The 5,008-nt window shown below is 43.5% G+C and overlaps 2 pseudogenes; both read left to right on the top strand.

Annotated features, from left to right (window-relative positions):
- The first annotated feature begins 552 nt into the window (after positions 1–552).
- On the top strand, positions 553–1,601 carry LOC122696158 (annotated as a pseudogene).
- A 422-nt stretch (positions 1,602–2,023) lies between these two features.
- On the top strand, positions 2,024–4,178 carry LOC122696627 (annotated as a pseudogene).
- The last annotated feature ends 830 nt before the right edge of the window (positions 4,179–5,008 follow it).

The following is a 5,008-nucleotide window of genomic DNA, read 5'->3' on the forward strand; positions in this document are numbered from 1 at the left end:
ATGTTAAACTACCATGAGGATGCAATGATCCAAATCCAGATTGTGGGAAATTCAGCTATTAGAATATCCCACATCTTCAAAAAATAAATAAATAACTGGGGAGTGGAGGTGGTTCAACTGTAAAAGACTTACGGTAATCAATATATATTATGGTAAGCAAGCATTTAAAGTATAAATCACTATTTCTTTAATTATGACATAGCATGGGTTTCCCGGGTGGCACAGTGGTAAACAATCTGCCTGCCAGTGCAGGAGACAGGAGTTCAATCCCTCCTCTGGGAAGATCCCCTAGAGAAGGAACTAGCAATCCACTGCAGTATTCTTGTCTGGGAAATCCCACGGACATAGGAGCCTGGCAGGCTACAGTCCATGGGGTCACAAAAGAGTGGGACATGACTGAGTGACTGAACAAGTATGGATTTTATGGAAAATGGAGACTGCCTCCCCATGTTTGGGGAATTCCCATCATAGGAGTCTTGGCATACCACTTAACGAACTATTGAAAAAATCAACTTTCCAAGTCCCAGAGCTAAAGCCGGGAGATTGAAAACCATGCAGACCCCTGGGGCGTTACTCATTCTTCCTGCTCTTATCTGCTCTTTCTGTTCTTCAGTTGCTAAGTCCTGTCCAAATCTCTGTGACCCCACAAATTGCAGCACACCAGGCTTCCCTGTCCTTCACTGTCTCCCAGAGTTTGCTCAAACTCATGTCCACTGAGTCAGTGATGCCATCTCAACCTGTTGCCCCCTTCTCCTGCCTTCAATCTTTCCCAGCATCGGGGTCTTTTCCAATGAGTCAGCTCTTCAAATCAAGTGGCCAGAGTTTTGGAGCTTCGGCATCAGCCCTTCTGATGAATATTCAGGACTGATTTCCTTTAGGATGGACTGGTTTGATATTCTTGCAGTCCAAGGGACTCTCAAGAGTCTTCTCCAGTACCACAATCTAAAAGCATCAGTTCTTCAGCGTTCAGCCAACTCTCACATCCATTCATGACTCCTGAGAAACACATAGTTTTGACTATACGGACCTTTGTCAGCAAAATGATGTCTCTGCTTTTCAATATGCTGTCTAGGTTTGTCATAGCTTCATCTTCCAAGGAGTAAGCGTCATTTAATTTTGTGGCTACAGTCACCATCCACAGTAACTTTGGAGCCCAAGAAAATAAAATCTGTCACTGTTTCCATCACTTCATGGCAAACAGATTCAGAAAAAAGTGGAAACAGTGACCGATGTACTCTTGTCCCAGGGGGTCTGATCAGGCTTGTGTCTGCCTCCTTCCTGAGGAAGCCAGAGGTCCCATCTGAACAGCCTTCCCACAGCAGTGTCCCACTGTAGGGGGCCAGGCGGGAGCCCCAGACCAGTGCTATCTCCTGGAATATTGACACAGAAGCCAAGTTTATTGGTGCCGGGGCTGCCACAGTTGGCGTGGCTGGTTCAGGAGCCAGCATTGGAACAGTCTTTGGCAGCTTGACTGCTGACTATGCCAGGAATCTGTCCCTGAAGCAGCGACTCTTCCCTGTGCCATTCTGGGCTTTGCCGTGTCTGAGGCTAGGAGGCTCTTCTGTCCAATGGCCCCCTTCCTCATCTTCTTCACCGTGTGAGACTCTGTGGAGGGCACCTTATCTCTCAACTCCAGGCCACGCCCAGTGCTTTACCATTAAACACAGCATTTCTGGGACTTCCCTGGTGGTCCAGTGGTTAAGACTTCACCTTCCAATGCAGGGGAGAGAGTTCCATCCCTGACTAGGGAGCTAAAATCCCATATTCCTCCAGGCCAAAAAACCAAAACAGAGGACAAAGGCAATACTGTAACAAATTCAGTGAAGACTTTTTCTTAGAGTCTGGTCCACAGAATAAATTTTTAAAAAATAATAATACTGAAAAAAAGGACATTGAGTCACTTTATAATTTTATCTCTAAAGATCACTGATTATAATTAAACCTTGTGTAAATAAAAATAAATAAATGCAAAAATTACAGTCCACAGGAAGAAAAAAAGTCTTAAGAAAAAGTTTCTCTAAAAATGAAAAAACTTTCCCAGCCTCTCTCACAGCCAGAGCACAGATTTACGACCTCAACTCTATCAGTCAGGCTTCTCCTATAGCAGACGTTGAAACAGGCAGAAGTGAATTGATTCAGCGGGATCAGTGCTAGGACAGGTGGCCACTGTGGTGGTAATCTTCTTCCAAGAGAGCAGTGGTGTATTAGCAGCAGCATCCAGATTCCAGCATTGATAGCATCAGTGCCGAAAGCAGCAGGTTCGTGGACAGCAGGAGCAGCAGGAGAAACAAGGGGAGCTTTATGGAGCCCATTCTGCGGTGTGATTTTGGAAATAATTCCTGGATGAGAGTTCCCAGTGTGGCTTTCCAACTCTCCTAGAGAGTCTAAGTACTAAAATAGTCATTATTAAATTCACTTTTAGTTTAAAAAAAAAAGAAAAAGAGGAAAGGATATATAACAGATGAATTAATGGAAGCAGTGCCAGAATAGCAGATTGAGGACATCCAAAATTTCACTACTTCATAAAAGAAATGAGAACAGTAGCCAAAGTGGTCAAAATCAACTTCTTCAGAACTCTGGAAATAAAGTCTTGCAAGGATCCAAGGAGAGGTCTTTTGGCTTAAAGCTCAACATTCAGAAAACAATAGATCATGGCATCTGGTCCCATCTACTTCACAGCAAATAGATGGGGAAACAACAGAAACAGTGAGAGACTTTATTTTCCTGGGCTCCAAAATAACTGCAGATGGTGACTGCAGCCATGAAATTAAAAGACGCTTGCTCCTTGGAAGAAAAGCTATGACCAACCTAGACAGCGTATTGAAAAGCAGAGACATTATTTTGCCAACAAAGATCCATCTAGTCAAAGCTATGGTTTTTCCAGTAGTCATGTATGGATGTGAGAGTTGGACTCTGAAGAAAGCTGAGTGCCAAAGAATTGATGCTTTTGAACTGTGGTGTTGGAGAAGACTCTTGAGAGTCCCTTGGACTGCAAGGAGATCAAGCCAGTGAATCCTAAAGGAAATCAGTCCTGAATATTCATTGGAAGGACTGATACTGAGGCTGAAACCCCAATACTTTGGCCACCTGATGTGAAGAGCTGACTTCTTGGAAAAGACCCTAATGCTGGGAAAGATTGAAGGCAGGAGGAGAAGGGGATGACAGAGTATGAGATGGTTGGATGCCATCACTGACTCGATGGACATCAGTTTGAGCAAGCTCCAGGAGTTGGTGATGGACAGGGAAGCCTGGCATGCTGCAGTTTCGGGGGTCACAAAGAGTCAGACAGGACTGAGCGACGGAACCGATGGGAGAGCTGGCCAAGAACTTGAGTAGGCAACTTTGGAACCATCATTGGGAAAACATTTAAAACCAGTCAGATGGGAAGATGTTTTTATGGCTGGAAGAGCTGCTGTTGTTCTTGGTGCTTTGTGCTTTGATGACTTGGGAATGTCCAATGAGATTGGAGCTATTGAAAAGGCTATAATTTGGCCTCAGTATGTGAAAAGTAGAATTCCACTGTATGTATTAACTCTTAGCAGGAAGTATTGGCTTAACAGCTTCATCTGCTTTGGCAGTGAGCAGAACTCCGTCTCTCAAGAACTTCATGATGAAAGGCTCTTCGGTGTTGATTGGTGCAACCTTTGCAGCCATACCTGGAGCTGGAATGCTGGTACAGTCAGTATCCTATTCTTGGAACCCAGGCCCAAAACATCTCGCTTGGTTATTACTATCAGGTGTGATCAGTGCAGTGGTGGCTCCTCAAAATATTATGAGGGCTCTTCTCATCAGAGCAGAGGGGTACACTGCTGCCATTGTGGGAGACCTTTCCACCGTGGCCATGTGTCCACCCAGTGAGAAGTTTCTGAACATGGGAGCACCCTTGGGCATGGGCCTAGATCTTATCTTTGTGTTCTCACTGGCATCTGGGTTTCTTCCACCTACCATGGTGGCTGTTGCCACTGTATGCTCAGTAGCAATTTGTGGTAGATTAGTTCCTTTCAGCATGTTTCTTATGTATGATATGCAGGAATCAATCAAGTGTGCAGAAGTAGTACCAGTGTATACGGTTCAAAAATATGACCCTATCAATTCAATTGGGAATCTACATGGAGACATTAAATATATTTATGCTGGTTGTCAGTATTCTACCAACTGAAGGCAACAGAAAGAAGTGAAGTGACTCAGCTTCTGACTTCCTTAATACTTCAGATATCTGGCTTAATAGGGGAAGATTTTCCCTAAATAGGGGCTTCCCGGGTTGCTCTAATGATAAAGAACCTGCCTGCCTCCATCATGCAGGAGATGTAAGAGACATGGGTTCAATCCCTGGGTTGGGGAGATCCCCTGGAGGAGTGTGTGACAACACGCTCCAGTATTCTTGCCTGGAGAATCTCATGGACAGAGGACCCTGGCAAGCTATAGTCCATAGGGTTGCAAAGAGTCGGACACAACTGAAGCGACTTAGCTCACATGCATGCACATTAATTAAATAGTTTGTGCAAGCAGCTTTCATTGAAGTTTAGAAGACAAGAAACTGTCAACATGTTTCAGGTGTTACAGCAATGTGATGCTTCAGGTCTGCTTTTTCTTCTGGAGAATAAATTCAGGAGTTCTCTTCCAAATAGCTCACTCATTTTCAATTCTCATGTTTGAGTAATTCTAAAATGTTCTGATGAATGTGAAAACCGGTTTGTGTCGCAGGAATTAAAGTGTTTTATCGATTTTTAAATTTATTTGGTTAATGATATTTAGGAAACTCGTGTGCCTGCATTTGTTTTTTGTTTTTTTTTTTTTTTTGAGTGTGGGATATTAATAAGTAATGTTATTTTTTTTATATTAATAAGTAATGTTATAAGTGACATAAGGGTTTGGTAAAAGGACGAGAGAGAAGTAAAGGGTCAGCTGTGGTCTTTCTGTGAATACTTAGAACTTGGCACATATGTAATTGTGGTGAGCCAGGGAGGGAGTCTGGATGTTTGAAAATAAGTTATGGCTGTACATCTGC

Source organism: Cervus elaphus, chromosome 6 (genome assembly GCF_910594005.1).
Source record: "Cervus elaphus chromosome 6, mCerEla1.1, whole genome shotgun sequence".
Taxonomy (NCBI): Eukaryota; Metazoa; Chordata; class Mammalia; order Artiodactyla; family Cervidae; genus Cervus; species Cervus elaphus.